The sequence below is a fragment of the Schistocerca serialis genome, chromosome 2 (genome assembly GCF_023864345.2).
Source record: "Schistocerca serialis cubense isolate TAMUIC-IGC-003099 chromosome 2, iqSchSeri2.2, whole genome shotgun sequence".
NCBI lineage: Eukaryota > Metazoa > Arthropoda > Insecta > Orthoptera > Acrididae > Schistocerca > Schistocerca serialis.
The window spans coordinates 1,078,456,723-1,078,481,382 of NC_064639.1; positions in this window are offsets into that span (position 1 = coordinate 1,078,456,723).

Consider the following 24,660-nt stretch of genomic DNA (forward strand, 5'->3'; position numbering starts at 1 on the left):
TGAATGCATTATTGTAGCGAAGATAGACACGAAGCCCACGCCTACCACAGTAGTACAAGTTTATATGCCAGCTAGCTCGGCAGATGACGAAGAAATTGAAGAAATATATGATGAGATACAACAAATTATTCAGATAGGGTGAAACGTCCCCTAAGAAAAATTATACATGACTGTGGTTAGACTGACACACAATTTTTTTTTTTTTTTTAGCGCAACGCAATCTGACTTTTAACAATCCCTACACAAGAATGGCCCAGACTAACGATAACCTATACCTTTCATGAATCACTTACCTCACAAAAATCTTCATTACTCGAACTACTGTAATACAGTGAGCGCCCATACTGACAGCTAAATAAAAGATTCTAACTACTGAAGTAACTAACTACTGATAGGCATAGTTAGCAAATGAAAGATTTTGATGAAGAACAAACAATGTATTTACCTTAATAGTGTTCAAATGTCATAATATTTATATCAGTTCATGACATACACCCTTACAAATTTACTGTCTCTGATGGACACACGTCAAGATCATCCGCTCTCAAAACTCCGCCATCTCTCTCCCCACATCCACCACTGCTGCCGGCTCATCTCCGACTGCGCAACGCTACGCGCTGTTAACAGCCAACTGCCCAACGTTACAAGAACGTCTGTTGCAACAATGCCGACCAGCCTCAGACTGCACACAGCACAGCCAGTGATTTTCATACAGAGCGCTACCTGGCGTTACCAACATAAAAACCTAAACAGCCTACTTACATAGCCCCCATGCTCTTCACAAAATTTTACAAATTGTTTTGGGTAGTGGCCAATACAGATTTGAAAAAATTTTTCATAATTACAGTAACAAAGAAATCAAATGCACACACTTATTGATACAATGTTGGTCAAAAGCTAAAATTTTCTTACAGTCCATAAAGACAGTCATGATCATTCATCACAGTAAAATATCCGTGTTTTTTTTTTTTTTTCAAAGTCTGAGTAGTAAAAGAAAATGCACATGGAAATAGTGGATTTCCAAGCAGTTTTGAACAAGTGTTGTTGTCCTTCCAACGGAAAGACAGTGCTGACTCTTGACATGCAGACAGGTAATGGGCCACAACAGAGCAAACCCACAGCATAGTCAGTCGAAGTTTTGGAGAATATTGGTAGGTAGGTCATCACAGAGCAGACACACTGTAGTCCAGGTAGAGATTATGGTATTGGTGGGCCACCAGAGGTGCAGATCCACTGCAGTACTTGTAAAAATAATGGTATTGGTGGACCATCAAAGGTGCACACCCTCTGCAGTCCTTGTAGAGACGGCCAGCAGCCATCTGTTGCGACTGTGCAAGTGCACAATCACCATTGACGAGTCTTGCGGACAATATATCAAGTCCATAAACCACCACTTGCGCACTCCCGAAGTTTTTGGAATTGTCCTTAGAACCAGCAATAACAAGTCCATAAACCACCACCTGTGCACTCAAAAAGTTTTTGGGATTATCCTTAGAACCAGCAATGCTGTTAACCAGTCCCTTGCTGAATTTTCCTCACATGTGCAAACACTAACAGTCCCAACTTCTCACATATTTTGCTTATACTATGATCAACAGAAACGTGTACAGTGAAATGTATGATTACAAGTTACTTAATTTGATGAACTGGTGTCAATTACAATTTTATAACATGAGAATACAATTACAAATGTACAGAAAACTTCATTAAAAACATAAAAATTCAGATAACATTTGTAGTAATACAGGCCTTATGAATGAATCGAAATAACATATACATCAGTGTGACAGGAATTATGACATAGGTAAATACATAAAAGGTCTGAATAACTTTCGAAACATCAACTTCACACGTGAGCATTAAAACAAAACAGAATAAATAATGTCTAAACATCTTTAGAAAGTAAATAACATACTTGAGGATAACAGTATTCCTCATCATAGTGAATGTAGCTGAGTATTAGAAAAATTCTGCATCATAAGTCTTATCAGATAAACACATAAAGACAGGAAGAACACAAATACATAAGGTACACAGACACATAGTGGAATGACACAAATGGACAGATCAGGGTTTGTTTTCAGTGTGACATTTGGTACTGCAGTCCAATCCAAAACTTCATTTCATAGATGTTTCCTCTTATTTCACTTTTTTTTTATACCTTGTCAATGCCTTACTTCCAATTCATCACAACTCATTCTCTTATATAGCCTACCCCATCTTAAGCTAACTTAAATCTACTGAGCTCAAATGCTAAACTAAGGGACGAGGCAATGCAGCAGCACAAAACTATTAACACAAACAGCAATGACAAAAAATGCAAATTGGCAAAGCAAGCAGCAATATATATAAATTAGCAAGGCAAATGCAACGTTATCACTAATATGAGCCAATGTGCAGCAAAAAGAAAAATAAATCAGCAGTAAAACTGGCTTAACAGAGTAATACAAAGTGAAATTTAATAGCGCTATGCTTGGCAAGCAGCAGCACCAAATGCAATAACGTATACCTAAACATTAAAAAGCTCATGCAGAAAAAATATTACAGTAAAAATGGCCATGTTTAATACATGTCACATCTTAACACTAGAGTGATGGATCACGAGAACTTACCCTAGCAGACAAGTTACCAAATTGTAAAAAAATTATTTATGCAATTCCTGTGAAGGGAAATGTCTATTTATGTTCCCTCGGTTTCATGGAAGTAGATTATAAAATTATTATTTACTGGATCTGTAGGCATAAAATAAATATATTAGTACATCTATTAAATTTTATTGTAACCAATGCTGCAGTGCAGCTAGAAACTAGATATTAAACAAAATGAGCAATCTCTCAACTAGAAAGACAATAGATGTAAAAATGTTTCTCATCATTTCATTAGGCATTTTAATAAATATCATAAATTAAGAGCCCCACAGTGTAATCATATGTTTTCAAGTTTGAGCGTGTTGTATTTGTGATGCTTTCTACAAAGAAATGTCAATAGCGAGAATAATGGCCTCTTTTTTTTCACCTAATGGCTGTTTCTCCACGCGGCTGGTACAGCTGGACGCCCACAACGCATTACGTCAAGGTCACTTAGTTTTCTTACCCAGATATTTACGACAGCAGTTTCCACTACAGTGACAGCCTAATACAAAAATTTTCACAGGTCGAAAATTTGCGTTTCAAATGTGTAGAAACAAAATCCTATAAATATAACAGTGTCCAAAAATTTTCGCCGATATTGTGATACATTCACGCATTTACACACATTTCATAACTCTTAAAGTACGATTCTTGGTTTCCAACATCCTTTTTCACAAATCAGAGTCCCTAACCTCTACTTATTATTCCTTACCTTATTACACATATACATATTCGTCAATCTTGCGTCGACACTTCAATATTTCATCATAATAAATACGTAGCATAATCAGATTCCTCATATAGCATCAGCTTATTGATCACAAACATACCTCAACAGCATAATACACATTGTCATCGTAATAATGTCATAAAAACTCAGCCAAATCTCAAAAACGTCGTAGCTTTCTGCAATAATTTCAAAACCTAAAAAAAATTCTCTGCTCATTTCAATAGTGTCATCTACCACAAATGTACTTTAAAAACATGATCCCATACCAAATACATCATTCAAAGCTCTCATAGTATGACAATGGTTCCAAAAAATATATGAACAGCTCACAAAGTACATACAAAATACAATTTCATAAGTGTGAAGTTATCCAACTGTGTAATTACGTAAACATGTCACTGATGTAGTAAAAAAAAAGTTGGTTTCTCTGTTAAATAATCAGATAGCTGTGTAATTCTGTGTTAGAGGAATATGGTACCGATGTGTAAAGTTGTATAAGCAAATACCATATTAGCTAGGGATCCTTGTGCTTGCCAAACACATGGTACACAAAGTAAGCGTGTACCCCATGAGGATTAATGTAATTATACCCTCAGGTGTTACAGATTACAGCAATGGAATGAAATGTATCACAGAAAACCTTTGTAACATTGTAATTCAAAAATCTTTAAACATATATGTTTTAAGTACAAAATCAATCACTCAAATACGTGTACTGTAGCGCTAAACTGTGCGTCTTGTTGTAACACAATCTCTGTCATTACTTAAGGGTAAAAAATGTGGCAAGTGTCGTAATTTTCGTCGTCAGTAAGCAAAGTTCTGTAGAAGTCAATGTACTTACCTCGTAATAAACAAAGTGAATTGCTATGCGTATAGATATCGTAGTTGTTACGCTTATTTCCGTGATGAAGTAGGTAATGTACTGTAACGTATTGTTGTGCTACAGAAAAGGCTGTCTCATTGTAGCTATACCACAAAAGTTACTACTAAAACATGTTTTCCTTTCCAGAAGAATTCAGAAAAACTGTGCAGATATAAAACAGATACACCGCAAAAGCAACAATGTAAATTGTGTCACACATTAGTAGCGTCGTAATATAGTCATGTAGCTGTCAAATAAACTAACCACTGTGTCATCTGATATCTCTCAGAAATCACTTTAAATCCATAATGTATTTTCAAGTAAACCAAAATGTTGCAGTAAAACCTCATTAGCAGTACTGGTATATGTTCTAAGTATGTAAGCCTTATAGTCGTTACGTAATCGTGCAACTAACAAGCAAAAATGTACCCACACAATAACACTGTGTCGTCTGTTCACTATAACAATGCATTCGTAATTACTGTCCAAATATGTTCCCTAGGTTCTAGACTGGATAGTTAATTTTAAAACATAATTGCATGTAAACAGTTTCTAAGTGTGACGAAGAGTACTTGTAACGTGAAGTGAAAAATTTTATGGCAAAGACAAAGTTAAAAAGCCGATTATCTCTCAATAAACGGTTTTACATATGAAATGTGGTACAATATTTTACCCTTTCTAGTGCGCAGAGTTTCAACTTCAAAGCAATTATCATGTGGTATATATCAGTAAGGAATGCTAAAATTTTTTTAAGGTTAGCGTCTATGTTATTTTTCTCTGAGCCAGCCGGGGCACGTGGCTGCCTGCAGTGCGAGTCATTGTCTGCCTCTTTGTTTGCGCGTCGTTATTGGGTTTTGGAGATCTAACGTTTACTAATTCGCCTTGTCGAGTATGCCCTGCCCTGTTTGAATCGCGCCAGTTCTGATGACATTCAGGTCTGTCATTTTGTCGGTACTTTACATAGTTCCTTTTTTGTCGGCCATCTGGTGGAGAATTTCTCATGGAATCATAACTGCACGGTGGACCGTTGCGTCTGAAGTTATTCTGTCTCCCTTGATAATAATTATTTTGGTTCCCATATTGTCTGTTTCTCTGATTGTCTCTGTGATAGTCATTACCGCAGAGAGGTGATCTTTCCCTGTAATTCTTACTACTGTGCCAATGGTTGTCATACAGGTGGTGTCTATTTTGGTCACGATTTACGTTGTAAGAATAGCCTTGTCGTGTCTAGTTGTTGTTTCTGTCATCGCGGAGTTGTGCGGATGTAACCTGTAATTGTTGTGCTCCTGTTTTCGCGTTCCGCGATTGTCAGTGTCAATTTCCAATTCTAATAACAGTCCCTGAAAAGCTTCAATGTCGTCTTTGCAACGTCCAGCCAAAATAATATGTCGTAAATGTTCAGCCAATTTCATTAAGCAAATGCGGATGAGTTCTGAGGGGCTGTATGGGTTTGAAAGATACTGATTCTTATGTAACATGTCTTCGAAATATTTGACAAGACTGGAAAATTCAGATTGTTCGAAATATTTCATCATTATGACGCTATGTTTCACTCGGTCTTGAGTAGCTTGAGACCAATATGGTGAGAGAAAGGCATGCCAAAATTCTCCTTCACTGTGACAATCGTGAATGACTGATCGCATTCTTACAGCTGGTTCTATATCTAAGTAGCCACACATGAATTCTAATCTTTGCTCCAATGACCAGTTGGGAGGAAAACAATGAGAGTATTGATGGAACCACGCTTATGGATGAACGTCGTTGCCCGAATTCTTAAATGTTTAGAATTTACGTGTAGTAATGAACACCTTATAGTCAAAATCATCGTGTCGGCGAGTCTCATATCGGTCATTGTTACGTCGTGTCGGCGGTTTCATCTCAAAATTCGGTGCACCTTGCCAATTTCTTTCATACTTTCCGAAATGCCCAGTGTTATTATTTTGTGGCTTTTCCGTATTTCTAAGTCCCTCTTACAATGTTGGAGCTCGAGTCTCGTCTGAAATACGTAATTCTTGTATTCCTTGTGCCAGCTGATCTTCTACTTCCAGGATTTCTCTTTTGTACTGTGTATTGATTTGATTCTGATTTTGTTTGAATTTTCTTATTTGTTCATACTCTTCTGTGTCATTAAAGACTACCGGTCTTGTGTCATTCAGAGTATCATCTACCTTCGTAGATAAGTTAGTGAACTGATCCGAAAGTTCGGCTACTTTCTCCGATAGTGAACTGATTTCCTCAGTGTGTTTTTCTGAACCAAGTTTCAGAGTGTCCATTTATGTTGAAATCGTATCTACTGTGTCCTTTAATTTTTCCCGAGTTTTTGCAAGTTGCGTAACCGAATCAGTAGATGCAACTGAGTCAATTTTAGCTTGCAAGGTGTCGTGACTTTCATGAACAATAAATTGCAGTTCTTTTATGGCTGCTTCGTGATTCTGTAATGCATTTTCATGACGCGAAAAAATAGGTTGAAAATGCTCACAAATTAGTGTTTTTACGTCATTACAGACTTTTTGACATTTCGATTCGATTTTAAGTAACTCAGCAGTTAAACCTTCACGTGTTTGTTCGAGCGTGGTGTCTAACTTTTGAAGCTGTTGCTGTGACTGTTTCTGATTTTGTTCCATTGCGTCTACCTTTTGCTGTGTTTGTCTCTGATTTTGTTCCAATGTGTCTAACTTTTGAAGATTTTGTTCCATTGTGTCTAACCTTTGAAGATTTTGTTTCATTGTGTCTAACTTTTGAAGCTTTTGTCCCATTTGTTGCATTAATTGTAATAGCAATGCACTGGTGTCTGAAACCTGTTCCTCAGTGCTATTCGGCAGTGCATTTGAACCGGCAATATTCGCATTTTGAAAAGCTGAAAATGTGTCTTGACTTATTTGAGAAAACGGTGAGGACGAAAAATCTGAATCTACAGTATTTGCAAGATTGTGTCCTGTCATTTCGGAATCCTGAGGCGAGCTGTTGCCGACCGATCGATCGATAATGCTTCCCTGTTCACTATTTGTTTCACAGCCTACGCCATTATTTGCCGCCCGCTTTATTTCCCTATGCACAGTTACCAAATTACTACTTTGAATGTCTGTTAATTCATTACACAGTGGTGCTGATAAGCTAGGCTCGTCGTCACTATTATTTCTCAGTTGGGTGTTGTGTGATGTTCTTAGGTTAGTTAGGTTTAAGTAGTTCTAAGTTCTAGGGGACTGATGACCATAGATGTTAAGTCCCATAGTGCTCAGAGACATTTCTCAGTTTACTTTTGAGCCTAGTGTTACGTTTTTCACACCCCACTATTATCACAATATTTCACGCCATAACACAGAAAAGCACAATTTGAAGAGCAAAATAAGAAAACACATTAACATAGCACTGAAAATAAAATCTAGTTAATTGCAAGCACAGCTGCGAAATACTTGGTGCAAATCTACATGCATGCCACACCTGTTTTACTGTACAACAATGAAAAACTACAAATACAAACGAAATTCTCTGTATAATTACGCGCTAGCAATAAACAATAGCTCTACTAATTACACAAACTACAAGAAAAAATCAGAAGATTCCAGTGAGGTATCCTCGGCTAAGGGTGGACATATGAGACGTCCCCTTAGAAAAATTTTACATGACTGTGCTTAGACTGACACACAATATTTTTTTTAGCGCAACGCAATCTGACTTTTAATAATTCCTACAAAAGAACGGCCCTGACTAACGATAACCTATACCTTTCATGAATTACTTACCTCACAAAAATCTTCATTACTCGAACTACTGCAATACAGCGAGCGCCAATACTGCCAGCTAAATAGATTCTAACTACTGAAGTCACTAACTACTGATAGGCATAGTTAGCAAATGAACGATTTTGATGAAGAAAAAACAATGTATTTACCTTAATAATGTTCAAAAGCCATTATATATATTTACTGTCTCTGATGGACACACGTCCAGATCATCCGCTCTCAGAACTCCGCCATCTCTATCCCCACATCCACCACTGCTGGCGGCTCACCTCCAACTGCGCAACGCTACGCGCTGTTAACAGCCAGCTGCCCAACGCTACAATAGCGACTATTGCAACAATGCCGACTAGTCTCAGACTGCACGCAGCACAACCCGTGATTTTCATACAGAACGCTACGTGGCGTTACCAACATAAAAACCTAAACAGCCTACTTACAAGTGAAGGGAGTTTAATAGTCATGGGGGACAGGAATTCGATAGTTGGAAAAAGAAGAGAAGGAAAAGCAGTAGGTGAATATGGAATGGGGATAATGAATGAAAGATCAAGCCGGCTGGTAGAATTTTGCACAGTGCATGACTTGATCATAGCTAAGACTTGGTTTAAGACTCATGAAAGAAGGGTGTATACGTGGAAGAGGCCTGGAGACACTGGTAGCTTTCAGATAGATTATATTATGGTAAGACAGGGATTTAGGAACCAGGTTTTAAATTGTAAGATATTTCCAGGGACATGGGTGGACTCTGATCACAATCTATCGGTTATGATATGTACGTAAAAACTGAAGAAACTGCGTAGGGGTGGAAATTCAAGGAGACGGGATCGGGATAAACTGAAAGAACTAGAGATTGTAGAGAGTTTCAGAGAAAGCAGTCAGTGTGCTCCCTGCCGCCGTTGGATAAGCAGCTGCAGTAGCAAGTCGTATACTCCTAGCTCACTCATTTGTTACATAGTTTAATTCTTAATTTCTTTGCGTGTTTTTGGTACTTGCATTGTGTAATTTATAAATTTCGGGCGTATTATAGTGTTTGAGAGTTGTAGCATCGCGTTTTAGTACCTGAATAGTGTAAATTCGCGTAGTCGTTTGTCTACTGTTTTGTTTTGAACGGCCAGTGTCGGTTGGTCGCTGTTAGTGTGCTCCCTGCCGCCGTTGGATAAGCAGCTGCAGCAGCAAGTCGTATACTCCTAGCTCACTCATTTGTTACATAGTTTAATTCTTAATTTCTTTGCGTGTTTTTGGTACTTGCATTGCTTAATTCATAAATTTCGAGCGTATTATAGTATTTGAGAGTTGTAGCATCGCGTTTTAGTACCTGAATAGTGTAAATTCGCGTAGTCGTTTGTCTACTGTTTTGTTTTGAACGGCCAGTGTCGGTTGGTCGCAGTCAGTGTGCTCCCTGCCGCCGTTGGATAAGCAGCTGCAGCAGCAAGTCGTATACTCCTAGCTCACTCATTTGTTACATAGTTTAATTCTTAATTTCTTTGCGTGTTTTTGGTACTTGCATTGTGTAATTTATAAATTTCGGGCGTATTATAGTGTTTGAGAGTTGTAGCATCGCGATTTAGTACCTGAATAGTGTAAATTCGCGTAGTCGTTTGTCTACTGTTTTGTTTTGAACGGCCAGTGTCGGTTGGTCGCAGTTAGAGTGCTCCCTGCCGCCGTTGGATAAGCAGCTGCAGCAGCAAGTCGTATACTCCTAGCTCACTCATTTGTTACATAGTTTAATTCTTAATTTCTTTGCGTGTTTTTGGTACTTGCATTGTTTAATTCATAAATTTCGGGCGTATTATAGTATTTGAGAGTTGTAGCATCGCGTTTTAGTACCTGAATAGTGTAAATTCGCGTAGTCGTTTGTCTACTGTTTTGTTTTGAACGGCCAGTGTCGGTTGGTCGCAGTCAGTGTGCTCCCTGCCGCCGTTGGATAAGCAGCTGCAGCAGCAAGTCGTATACTCCTAGCTCACTCATTTGTTACATAGTTTAATTCTTAATTTCTTTGCGTGTTTTTGGTACTTGCATTGTGTAATTCATAAATTTCGGGCGTATTATAGTATTTGAGAGTTGTAGCATCGCGTTTTAGTACCTGAATAGTGTGAATTCGCGTAGTCGTTTGTCTACTGTTTTGTTTTGAACGGCCAGTGTCGGTTGGTCGCAGTTAGTGTGCTCCCTGCCGCCGTTGGATAAGCAGCTGCAGCAGCAAGTCGTATACTCCTAGCTCACTCATTTGTTACATAGTTTAATTCTTAATTTCTTTGCGTGATTTTGGTACTTGCATTGTGTAATTCATAAATTTCGGGCGTATTATAGTATTTGAGAGTTGTAGCATCGCGTTTTAGTACCTGAATAGTGTGAATTCGCGTAGTCGTTTGTCTACTGTTTTGTTTTGAACGGCCAGTGTCGGTTGGTCGCAGTTAGTGTGCTCCCTGCCGCCGTTGGATAAGCAGCTGCAGCAGCAAGTCGTATACTCCTAGCTCACTCATTTGTTACATAGTTTAATTCTTAATTTCTTTGCGTGTTTTTGGTTCTTGCATTGTTTAATTCATAAATTTCGGGCGTATTATAGTATTTGAGAGTGTAGCATCGTGTTTTAGTACCTGAATAGTGTAATTTCGCTTAGTCTCCTTCCGCCGCCGAGCAGTGTCAGCAGTGCGCAAGTAGCAGCATTACTGCATTTACTAGGCAATCTTGTATTTTAATAACCGTTTAAATTTTGTCGATTTGTTTGCGCTCTCTGTAGATTAGTTCAGACGTTCTTAGCAAAACAGTTTTTAGCATGGATAGGGACTGCAACTGCTGTGTTCGGATGCAGGCTGAGTTGGCATCCCTTCGCTCCCAGCTTCAGGCAGTGTTGGCTTCGGTCACACAGCTTGAGGCTGTTGCCAATGGGCATCACTGTGGGGGTCGGGATGGGGGTTTGTCGGGGACGGCCAGCTCGTCCCACGCATCCCCTGATCGGACTACGACTGTGGTTGCCCGGGATACTGCCCGCATTGAGGCTGATCCCTCACCTGTGGTAGAGTGGGAGGTCGTTTCAAGGTGTGGCAGGGGGCGAAAGACATTCCGGAGGGCTGAACGGAAAGCCTCTCCAGTTTGTCTGACGAACCGGTTTCAGGCTCTGTCTCAGGCTGATACTGATCTTTGGCCTGACATGGCTGCTTGTCCTGTTCCAGAGGTTGCCCCTCAGTCTGCAAGATCCGGGCAGTCGCAGAGGGTGGGCTTACTGGTAGTTGGGAGCTCCAACGTCAGGCGCGTAATGGGGCCCCTTAGGGAAATGGCAGCAAGAGAGGGGAAGAAAACCAATGTGCACTCCGTGTGCATACCGGGGGGAGTCATTCCAGATGTGGAAAGGGTCCTTCCGGATGCCATGAAGGGTACAGGGTGCACCCATCTGCAGGTGGTCGCTCATGTCGGAACCAATGATGTGTGTCGCTATGGATCCGAGGAAATCCTCTCTGGCTTCCGGCGGCTATCTGATTTGGTGAAGACTGCCAGTCTCGCTAGCGGGATGAAAGCAGAGCTCACCATCTGCAGCATCGTCGACAGGACTGACTGCGGACCTTTGGTACAGAGCCGAGTGGAGGGTCTGAATCAGAGGCTGAGACGGTTCTGCGACCGTGTGGGCTGCAGATTCCTCGACTTGCGCCATAGGGTGGTGGGGTTTCGGGTTCCGCTGGATAGGTCAGGAGTCCACTACACGCAACAAGCGGCTACACGGGTAGCAGGGGTTGTGTGGCGTGGGCTGGGCGGTTTTTTAGGTTAGATGGCCTTGGGCAAGTACAGAAAGGGCAACAGCCTCAACGGGTGCGGGGCAAAGTCAGGACATGCGGGGACCAAGCAGCAATCGGTATTGTAATTGTCAACTGTCGAAGCTGCGTTGGTAAAGTACCGGAACTTCAAGCGCTGATAGAAAGCACCGAAGCTGAAATCGTTATAGGTACAGAAAGCTGGCTTAAGCCAGAGATAAATTCTGCCGAAATTTTTACAAAGGTACACACGGTGTTTAGAAAGGATAGATTGCATGCAACCGGTGGTGGAGTGTTCATCGCTGTTAGTAGTAGTTTATCCTGTAGTGAAGTAGAAGTGGATAGTTCCTGTGAATTATTATGGGTGGAGGTTACACTAAACAACCGAACTAGGTTAATAATTGGCTCCTTTTACCGACCTCCCGACTCAGCAGCATTAGTGGCAGAACAACTGAGAGAAAATTTGGAATACATTTCACATAAATTTTCTCAGCATGTTATAGTCTTAGGTGGAGATTTCAATTTACCAGATATAGACTGGGACACTCAGATGTTTAGGACGGGTGGTAGGGACAGAGCATTGAGTGACATTATACTGAGTGCACTATCCGAAAATTACCTCGAGCAATTAAACAGAGAACCGACTCGTGGAGATAACATCTTGGACCTACTGATAACAAACAGACCCGAACTTTTCGAATCTGTATGTACAGAACAGGGAATCAGTGATCATAAGGCCGTTGCAGCATCCCTGAATATGGAAGTTAATAGGAATATAAAAAAAGGGAGGAAGGTTTATCTGTTTAGCAAGAGTAATAGAAGGCAGATTTCAGACTACCTAACAGATCAAAACGAAAATTTCTGTTCCGACACTGAGAATGTTGAGTGTTTATGGAAAAAGTTCAAGGCAATCGTAAAATGCGTTTTAGACAGGTACGTGCCGAGTAAAACTGTGAGGGACGGGAAAAACCCACTATGGTACAACAACAAAGTTAGGAAACTACTGCGAAAGCAAAGAGAGCTCCACTCCAAGTTTAAACGCAGCCAAAACCTCTCAGACAAACAGAAGCTAAACGATGGCAAAGTTAGCGTAAGGAGGGCTATGCGTGAAGCGTTCATTGAATTCGAAAGCAAAATTCTATGTACCGACTTGACAGAAAATCCTAGGAAGTTCTGGTCTTACGTTAAATCAGTAAGTGGCTCGAAACAGCATATCCAGACACTACGGGATGATGATGGCATTGAAACAGAGGATGACACGCGTAAAGCTGAAATACTAAACACCTTTTTCCAAAGCTGTTTCACAGAGGAAGACCGCACTGCAGTTCCTTCTCTAAATCCTCGCACAAACGAAAAAATGGCTGACATCGAAATAAGTGTCCAAGGAATAGAAAAGCAACTGGAATCACTCAATAGAGGAAAGTCCACTGGACCTGACGGGATACCAATTCGATTCTACACAGAGTACGCGAAAGAACTTGCCCCCCTTCTAACAGCCGTGTACCGCAAGTCTCTAGAGGAACGGAGGGTTCCAAATGATTGGAAAAGAGCACAGATAGTCCCAGTCTTCAAGAAGGGTCGTCGAGCAGATGCGCAAAACTATAGACCTATATCTCTTACGTCGATCTCTTGTAGAATTTTAGAACATGTTTTTTGCTCGCGTATCATGTCATTTCTGGAAACCCAGAATCTACTATGTAGGAATCAACATGGATTCCGGAAACAGCGATCGTGTGAGACCCAACTCGCCTTATTTGTTCATGAGACCCAGAAAATATTAGATACAGGCTCCCAGGTAGATGCTATTTTTCTTGACTTCCGGAAGGCGTTCGATACAGTTCCGCACTGTCGCCTGATAAACAAAGTAAGAGCCTACGGAATATCAGACGAGCTGTGTGGCTGGATTGAAGAGTTTTTAGCAAACAGAACACAGCATGTTGTTATCAATGGAGAGGCGTCTACAGACGTTAAAGTAACCTCTGGCGTGCCACAGGGGAGTGTTATGGGACCATTGCTTTTCACAATATATATAAATGACTTAGTAGATAGTGTCGGAAGTTCCATGCGGCTTTTCGCGGATGATGCTGTAGTATACAGAGAAGTTGCTGCATTAGAAAATTGTAGCGAAATACAGGAAGATCTGCAGCGGATAGGCACTTGGTGCAGGGAGTGGCAACTGACCCTTAACATAGACAAATGTAATGTATTGCGAATACATAGAAAGAAGGATCCTTTATTGTATGATTATATGATAGCGGAACAAACACTGGTAGCAGTTACTTCTGTAAAATATCTGGGAGTATGCGTACGGAACGATTTGAAGTGGAATGATCATATAAAACTAATTGTTGGTAAGGCGGGTACCAGGTTGAGATTCATTGGGAGAGTGCTTAGAAAATGTAGTCCATCAACAAAGGAGGTGGCTTACAAAACACTCGTTCGACCTATACTTGAGTATTGCTCATCAGTGTGGGATCCGTACCAGGTCGGGTTGACGGAGGAGATAGAGAAGATCCAAAGAAGAGCGGCGCGTTTCGTCACTGGGTTATTTGGTAACCGTGATAGCGTTACGGAGATGTTTAATAAACTCAAGTGGCAGACTCTGCAAGAGAGGCGCTCTGCATCGCGGTGTAGCTTGCTCGCCAGGTTTCGAGAGGGTGCGTTTCTGGATGAGGTATCGAATATATTGCTTCCCCCTACTTATACTTCCCGAGGAGATCACGAATGTAAAATTAGAGAGATTAGAGCGCGCACGGAGGCTTTCAGACAGTCGTTCTTCCCGCGAACCATACGCGACTGGAACAGGAAAGGGAGGTAATGACAGTGGCACGTAAAGTGCCCTCCGCCACACACCGTTGGGTGGCTTGCGGAGTATCAATGTAGATGTAGATGTAGATGTAGAACGATTGATAAGAACGGGGGAAAGAAATACCGTAGGAGAAGATTGGGTAGCTTTGAGATGAAATAGTGAAGGCAACAGAGGATCAAGTAGGTAAAAGATGAGGGCTAGTAGAAATCCTTGGGTAACAGAAGAGATATTGAATTTAATTGATGAAAGGAGAAAATATAAAAATGCAGTAAATGAAACGGGCAAAAACCAATACAAATGTCTCAAAAATGAGATCGACAGGAAGTGCTAAATGGCTAAGCAGGGATGGCTAGAGGACAAATGTAAGTATGTAGAGGCATATGTTACTAGGGGCAAGGTAGATACTGCGCACAAGAAAATTAAAGTGACCTTTGGAGAAAAGAGAACCACTTGCATGAATATCAAGAGCTCAGATGGAAAGTCAGTTCTAAGCATAGATGATGTACTTGAGGACAATATTATGGAAATGAAAGAGGGAGTAGATGAGGATGGAATGGGATATATTATACTGCGTAAAGAGCTTGAAGGAGCACTGAAAGACCTAAGTCAAACGAGTCCCCGGGAATAGACCACATTCCATTAGAACTAGCGGTAGCCTTGGGAGAGCCAGCTATTACAAAACTCTAACATCTGATGAGCAAGATGTACGGGACAGGCGAAATACCCTCAGACTTCAAGAATAACATAATAATTAGAATCCCAGAAAAGCTGGCGTAGATAGGTGTGAAAATTACCAATCTATCAGATTAATAAGTCACGGCTGCAAAATACTAACACGAATTCTTTACAGAGGAATGGAAAAACTCATAGAAGCCGACCACAGGAAAGATCAGTTTGTATGCCGCAGAAATGTTGGAACACGTGAGGCAATACTGACCCTACGACTTAGCTTAGAAGATAGATTAAGGAAAGGCAAACTTACGTTTCTAGCATTTGTAGACTTAGAGAAAACTTTTGACAATGTTGACTGGAATACTCTCTCTCAAATTCTTAAGATGTCAGGGGTCAAATACAGGGAGCCAAAGGATATTTAGAACCTGTATAGAAACCAGATGACAGTTATAAGAGTCAAGGGGCACGAAAAGGAAGCAGTGTTGAGAAGGGAGTGACACAGGGTTGTAGCCCATCTCCGATGTTATTCAATGTGTATACTGAGCAAGCAGTAAAGGAAACAAACGAAAAATTTGGAGTATGAATTAAAATCCACGGAGAAGAAATAAAAACTTTGAGGTTTGCCGAGGACACTGTATTTCTGTCAGAGACAGCAAAGGACCTGGAGACCAGCTGAATGGAATGGCCTGTGTCTTGAAAGGAGGATACAAGATGACATAAAGTAAAGCAAAACGAGGATAATGTAATGTAGTCGAATTAAGTTGGGTGATTGTGAGGGAATAAGATTAGGAAATGAGACTCTTAAAGTAGTAGATGAGTTTTGCTATTTGTGGAGCAAAATAACTGATGATGGCTGACGAAGAGAGGATATAAAATGTAGACCGTCAATGAGAAGGAAAGCGTTTCTGATGAAGAGAAATTTGCTAACATCGATTATAGATTTAAGTATCAGGAAGTCTCTTCTGAAAGTATTTGTATGGAGTGTGGCCACGTATGGAAGTGAAACATGGACGATAAATAGTTCAGACAAGAACAGAATACAAGCTTTCGAAATGTGGTGCTACAGAAGAATGCTGACGATTAGATGGGTAGATCATGTAAATAATGGGGAGGTACGGAATAGAATTGGGGAGAAGAGAAGTTTGTGGCACAACTCGACTAGAAGAAGGGTTCGGTTGGTAGGACATGTTCTGGGGCATCAAGGGATCACTAACTTAGTGTTGGAGGCAGCGTGGAGGGTAAAAATTGTAGAGGGAGACTTTGGTTTGAATAGACTAAACAGATTCAGAAGGATGTAGGTTCCAGTAGGTACTGGGAGATGAAGAAGCTTGCACAGGATAGAGTGGCATGGAGAGCTGCATCAAACCAGTCTCTGGACTGAAGACCTCAACAACAACGAAAGCTACAGACTTCGAATTGCTATTGAATTGTGTAGGCACTAAAATTTTTTCCAAGATGAATCCAGATTTTAGGAGATCTACTAATGCAGCAGAAAGATTAATGGTGACTCCCAGTTCCCTTTGTTTTTATTTGTCGGTGACGGCGAAAGTATGTCAAGAAGACCGTATTTTATTTTTCACATCTTGCACATTTTCTTCTCGCTCTTCAATTATTTCCCTCCATGCGTCCATTCACCCATTTCATTAGCGGTGTCAATTATGACGATGAGAAAGCAAGGGCAATACAATCTCCAGTCACGCAGAGCAGAAACCTCCGACCAGGTCAAGAATAGAACCGCGGCCAATACGCTTACCAATCCTCGGCGCTGGCCGCGAAGCTACCGAGGCGGTCTGGATGTCTTCTCCCACGGACGGAATAAGTACTCAACACGGAAGGCTTGAAAGAGAGGGTAAACATTGGAAGCGTAACTTAAAATATAATTGCCGCCACAGGAAACAACTTCATTAAGGAGTCATTGCGCCACCGCAGTTTATCATCTTGATGAAGGTGTGAGGTTGGGGACGCGGAAATAGAAGACGAAATTTAGGGCGCAACTATCAGAACGTATGAATTAGGAGTAGATACACTGGAGCGCCAAATAAACTAGTATAGGGATGCGTATTCAGTCACAGGGATATTTAAACAGGCAGAAAATGGCGCTGCAGTCGGCAACGCCTATATAAGACAGTAAGTGCCTGACGCAGTTGTTAGATGGTTACTGCTGCTACAATGACAGGTTATCAACATTTAAGTGAGTTTGGACGCGGTGCTACAAACGGCGCATGAGCGATGGGACGCAGGATCTCCGCGGTCGCGATAAAGTGGGGATTTTCCAGTACGACCATTTCTCGAGCGTACCGTGGAAATTAGGAATCCGGTAAAACATCAAAACTCCGACATCGCTGCGGCCGAAAAAATATCGTGTTAAGAACGGGACCAACGCCGACTGAAGAGAATCGTTCAACGTGACCCTCCGCAAATTGCTGCAGATTTCAATGTTGGCCCATCAACAAGTGTCAGCATGCGAACCAATCAACGAAGCGTCATCGAGATGGGCTTTTGAAGCTGAAGGCTCACTCGCGTATCCTTGATGATGCACGACACAAAGCCTTACACAACGCCCAGTCCCGTCGACACCGACGTTGGATTGTTGATGACTGGAAACATGTTGCCTGACAGGACGAGTCTCGTTTCAAATTTTATCGAGCGGATGGACGTGTACGGGTATAGAGACACCCTCATGAATCAACGGACCCTGCAGGTCAGTAGGGGACTGTTCAAGCTGGTGCAGACTCTGTAATGGTGTGGGGCGTGTGCAGTTGGAGTGGTATGGTGCCCCTGATACGTCTAGATACGACTCTGACTGGTGACACGTACTTAAGCGTCCTGTCTTCTCACTTGCATCCATTTATGTCCATTGTGCATTCCGCCGGACTTGGGCAATTCCAGCAGGACAACGCGACACCTTACGCGTCCAGAATTGAGCTGCTCGTGGGAACACAATGGTAAGCGCCATCGCCGTGTACTTTGCGGTAGATGGCTAATGACACCACCTGTGGGATGCACAATGCAGTAAACTTACTAGTAGTTCCAAATTCACTGAACAGATGTCAGGGCCGAGCTTAATGGTAAGCGCCACTGTCCGTCTATTGCGGAAACATAATGGTAAGTGACAGAGAGAATGGCGGCAAATAAAAACATCTCCTAGATAATGGCAACCGTGAACATGGCAGAAGACGAGAAATATACTTCCAATGATACTAATAACTTCGAGAGGGATCCAGGATACATTCCTCACGATTCAGATGACTCAAAGGTATGTTATTTTGTAAATATACTGTCTATAGTACGTTTCACAAACATAATGGTTAGTGCATGTACATACCATTATGTTCCTGAAGTACGTTAATTTTGAGGTTATTTTAGAATGGCTACATTTTTTTGGCTAAGAGGTGTGTGAATGCGCATTTCTCATTTATATTGTTACATGTAATAATAGTAATGATAACGGAAATAGTAGTCTCGTTGTTATACAGGTTAATAGAGAATCAGATCATATTTCCCAAAACAACGAACAGTGTATCGCTCCTGCAGAAAACATTCAGGAACAGACAAAGAGGTTTTCTCGGAAAAGGTGCTGCTGTGGCCAAAGTAAGAAGTGGAACATGGTACTGTTTTGGGAATATCTAATTTCAACTGGTAGATTTCGTGTGATTGAACACCACTTCCCCGTGAGCGGACACACAATGTTGCCGTACGATAGAGATTTCGCGACAATTGAAAATTACGTTCACCGACAAGTACAAGATGTGTACAGTCCAGATCAGTGGTGCAAGATCATCAAGAAGTCGGCTAAGAAGAACCCATTGCTTGTATATAATATGAAGAGAGAGGATTTCTATCAAATACGATACTCTAAAGAAGCGTTTGTCTTCAGCAAGAAGACAGTTGATGGTCGAGATGTCAACCTAAGGAAAGTGTGTAGGTGGAAGGTGACCTCCGAATATCCATCATCTTTATTCATCAGTGAGACATTTTGTCATGACATTTGGCATGAAATAAGCTTCAGGAAACGTGGAAGGCAAGGACCAGTCCCTATGCTTCGACCTAAATACAATGGGTCAAGGCTTATTGAAAAGAAGAAAGTTGCTGACGTCCTGTCGCTCCTAAATTACATACCTCCTGTCAACCATGGATTTATTCTTCCACTAAAGCCAACAGTTTTGGATGAAAAAGACATTAGTAATGAGACTGATGAATAATTTTTGCAGTTTCAGTAAAGTGTTGAAGAATTACTGTAAAATTTAATATGTAATGTTCTATCACTATGTGTTGTAAATGGTGTATGGTAATGTGATCATTTTTGTATATTTCATTTGTTTTAGTCAGTTCTGAGTTTCATTTACATCTGTATACTAGAAGATAGATGTTAGAATCACTACAGAATAAAAGGACTCTTCGAAAAAAAAATTATTCAGATTTGCAGATCAATTGAAACTTTAGATATGCTGTATCTAGAAACTGTGATTTTGGCGGTTACCATTTTGTTTCCCCGAGCAGCTCAATTGCTACAGAGTGATTCCAGGAACACTCATCTGCGTTTAAACATTTCCGCTGGCCACCAAACTCCCCAGACGTGAACATTATTGAGCATATCCGGGACGCCTTGCAACTTGCTGTTCAGAAGTGATCTCCACCCCTTCGTGCTCTTAGGGATATATTGACAGCCCTTCAGGATTCATGATGTCAGTTCCGTCAGACACTACTTCAGACATTAGTTGAGTCCATATCGTGTTGTGGCGCTTCTGGGCTCTCGCGGCGGCTCCACACGATATTAGGCAGGTATACCGGTTTCTTTGGCTCATCAGTGCGTAAAGAAGTGTGAATAATTTCTCAGGAGGGATTAGCACTGTGAGATGCGACTTCACTTGCCGACTTTATAAACATTGTGACTTTTTTGACTGGCTGTCTCTCTCGATTATGAGTTCAAGATTGGCTAGCTGTCAGTACATTTGACGAAGTGTCAAGAGTAGCGAAATAAGTATTTTTTCCCTACACAGTCACCACGTTTTACAAAAACAGCTGCTGAAAAGGTAGGGTAGCTACAGTAACTATTGTTTTATTTCGATGGAATATGCGATGCTAAGACTCTTAGCCATTCGCAAAAGATAAGAAAATAATATTTTTAAAATATTTATGTAAATAATAGTGAGATCGAACTGATCTAGAGAAATAAGAATAACGTAGTATAAAGAACATGAAGCTATCTGCTGTGCATTGGTTATATGGTTTCGTTCTCTGGTGTTCACTTCTACGAGTGTACGTATCGGCAATCTTTTGTATTCAGAATGAGACTTTCACTCTGCAGCCGAGTGTGCGCTCATAAGAAACTTCCTGGCAGATAAAAACTGTGTGCCGGACCGAGACTCGAACTCCTTTGCCTTTCGCGGGCAAGTGCTCTCACGTAAAGCTGTGAGGACGGGCCGTGAGTCGTGCTTGGGTAGCTCAGTTGGTAGAGTACTTGCCCGCGAAAGGCAATGGTCCCTCATTCGAGTCTCGGTCCGGCACACGGTTTTAATCTGCCAGGAAGTTTGAATCTTTTGTTATGTTCGCGTATTGTGATGAGAGAAAAATGTAACTGGTTTAAGGAAAAAGTTAATCTCTACCGTGATTTATCAGAAACAGAAATATCACTAAAATAGCGACAGGGAAAGGAGTTTGGTGTGTGAACAAAGTTAACTGCTTCTGCATGCAACGATTAATATGTCTGTTTGCGTTTACGAGCTATTCCCGAATTTTCATAGTAAGTACTAGGTCTTACGGAATTCTCGTTTAATTTGTGGGAAACTACAAATATATTCACCATTACGAAAGTGCCTTTAAAGACTCAAAAATATTAACAAAATATTTTGAAAACTAATTTTAATTTCGGTACAGGTTCTTCCGTAGAACTGTTTACATACGTTTCATACTGAATACACGCAGATTACGGCTCTTTGCCCTATAGTGATAGATTCATTTAAAAAGGTAAATTATAGGAGACGATATCGTTCTGGTGCTGTTCTTGTTGGATGCCAGAGATATGCTCGTCTAAAAAGTTACCGGGGTGATTAATTCACACGCACATACTCGTACAACAACGAAGGAGAGGGTACACTACCTCAGTACGCTACTGTCTCTGTCGTCATAGTTCCTGAGTGACTGGTGGGAGTTGGTGAGAGACGGCAGCTGTCTGTCCAAGCAGGTGAGGACCTGAGACCTACGCAGACGCCGGGGTCGCGCCGCAGGGCTGCGCCGAGAAACTCTCCGTGGCGGCTGCCCTCACAGAACGGTATAACGGCGACTGATCCTGCTGGTTACTCGAGCACGAATTTCGGGTCGCCCGCTGCCAGCGCGTCCTATTGTACAGTCGCGTCGCTAACTAGTTGGAGCTGCTGCCAACTTGCGCGGCCGCGGCCGCTGCTTCATTACGGTGGAAAATTCACGCGCTGCTGCCCACCGCGCGATCTGCACCCGCCCGCCGCCCGCGCCGCCCACGCCGCCGGGCGCTGCTTGGCCCCGGCAGTCGGCTGTCGGCGGGCGGCACGCGCCACAGTTTTGTTTGCGGTGGCAGCCGCAGCGGCAGCGGCGGCGCACGTATCGGCCGCCCACCGGCCGGGCCTTTGTTGACACAGCGAGCGACCAAACAACAGAGCGCGCCAGCCCGCGACACGTGTCCCTGTGTGTGTGTGTGTGTGTGTGTGTGTGTGTGTGTGCACGTGGTCGCCTGGCAGGGGTCAGTGTCAACTCGGTCTGCGGCCTACAATTTGCGGACGGCTACGGTGAAAAGGAATAGAAAAGATTGCACAATACGGACAGCCTGGGTGTCGTACATCCTGCCACAGTGTGAAAAGCACTTCATCCCCTTCTACCAGCTGTTTCGTTTACCTGATATAAACTCTCCATTGTCATTCTACGACTCTTGCGCCACTGTCTCGATTATATACGAGGTCACTCCAAAAGAAAAGCACACTACTTTCGTAAAAATACAGTTTCCATTCTGCATGTGTGAAAGTTTTACAGTGTGTAGATACATCCTTCCCGCTTGTTTTCAAACTTAGTTCAACCTGTTCCCGTGAGTGCGCCGTCACAGCATGTCAAGATGGCTGCTTCACTTGACGTTCGTGAGAAGCAACGTCCTGTCATAGAACTCCTGTGCTGTGAAAACGGGACAGTGGGAAACATCCACAAGAGGTTGAAAAAGGTGTATGGAGATGCTGCTGTCGATCGCAACGCAGTTAGTCGGTGGGCAAGCAGGTTACGTGATGAAAGCGGGCAAGGCAATATTGAGGATTGTTCTCGCAGCGGCAGGCCTCGTGCTGCACACACTCCAGACAGTGTGCAGAGAGTTAACGAATTGGTGACTGCTGACAGACGCATCACAGTGAACGAATTGTCACGCTACGTTGCGATAGGGGAAGCAAGTGTTTGCAGAATGCTCAAAGTGTTGGCGTTAAAAAAAGGTTTTTCCAGGTGGGTTCCCAGGGTGCTGACAGTGGCTCACAAAGAAACAAGAAAAACGGTATGCCGCGAGCTTTTGGAACAGTACGAGAATGGTGGAGATGAATTTCTTGGAAGGATTATGACAGATGCAGGAACATGGCTTCATTATTTTTCACCAGAGACGAAGAAGTTCAAAAATGGTTCAAATGGCTCTGAGCACTATGGGGCGTAACATCTGTGGTGCCGGCCGGTGTGGCCGTGCGGTTCTAAGCGCGTCGGTTTGGAACCGCGTGACCGCTACGGTCGCAGGTTCGAATCCTGCCTCGGGCATGGATGTGTGTGGTGTCCTTAGGTTAGTTAGGTTTATGTAGTTTTAAGTTCTAGGGCACTGATGACCTCAGTAGTTAAGTCCCATAGTGCTCAGAGCCATTTGAACATCTGTGGTCAGTGGTCATCAGACCCCTAGAACTTAAAACTACTTAAACCTAACTAACCTAAGGACATCACACACATCCATGCCCGGGGCAGGATTCGAACCTGCGACTGTAGTAGTCACGCGGTTCCGGACTGAGTGCCTAGAACCGCACGGCCACCGCGGCCGGCAGAGACGAAGAGGCAATCAATGGAGTGGCATCATGCAAATTCGCCCAAGAAAAAAAAAATTCAAAACCACACCTTCTTCTGGATACGTTATGGCTACGGTGTTTTTCGATTCCGAATTACTCTTGCTTGTGGACATCATGCCAAGTGGAAACACCATAAATTGTAATGCATATGTGACGACACTGAAGAAACTTCAAGCTCGACTTAGTCGTGTTCGACCACATCGGCAAAATCAGGATGTTTTGTTGTTGCACGACAATGCACGGCCACATGTCAGTCAAAACTCCATGGAAGCGATCACAAAACTCGGATGGACAACAATGAAACACCCGCCTTACAGTCCTGACCAGACTCCATGTGACTATAATCTCTTTGAGAAACTGAAAGACTCTCATCGTGGAACAAGGTTTGAAGATGATTACTCCCTTGTGCACGCTGCCAAACAGTGGCTCCAACAGGTTGGTCCAGAATTTTACTGTGTGGGTATACAGGCGCTAGTTCCAAAATGGAGTAAGGCAGTTGGGAGGGATGCAAATTACGTGGAGAAATGAAAATATTGTTCCTAAAGGATGTATCTACATACTGTATAACTTTCAAACATGTAGAATAAAAGATGGACTTAAAATAAATAGTCTGCATTTCTTTCGTAGTGACCCGCGTAATTCTGTCAGAGGCTATTCACGTTCGTGTGTGCAAGTATGAGAGAGCTATATACTATCTTACTTATCGAAAAACATCATTCACACAATCCCGAGGACTGCTAGAGCCCACAAGTGGGAGAATTATGGCACAGTCAGATTACCAACTCATTCATCCAAGTTGCTCACAAGAATAATATACAGAAGAGTGGAAAAGAAAATTAAAGATGTTTTACAAGACGATCAATTTGGCTTTACCAAACGTAATGGCACCGAAAAGGCAGTCCTGATGTCACGCTTGATAATGCAAGCAAGACTAAAGATAAATCCAGAAAAGTTCATAGGATTCGCTGACCTGAAAAACAGAGTTCGACAACGTAAAATGGTGTGCAAGATGTTGGAAATCTATCGGTAAGATGTAGGGAAAGCCGGGTAGTATACAGTATGTACAAGGACCAAGAGGGGACAATAAGAACAGAAGAACAAGAATGAAGTTCTCGGATTTAAAAGTGTATAAGACAGGGATGTAGTCTTACACTCCTACTGTTGAACATACATATCTCAGAAGCAAGAAGGGAAACAAAAGGATACAAGAGTGGGATTAAAATTTAATGTGAAAGGATATCAGTGTTAAGATTCGCTAGCGACATTGCTGTCCTCTCTGAAAGTGAAGAAGAATTACAGGATCTGCTAAATGAAATGAGCAGTCTAATGAGCACAGAATATGGATTGAGAGTAAATCGAAAAAAGCCGAAAGTAATAAAAGGTAGCAGACATGAGGACAGAGAGAAACTTAACATCAGGATTGGTG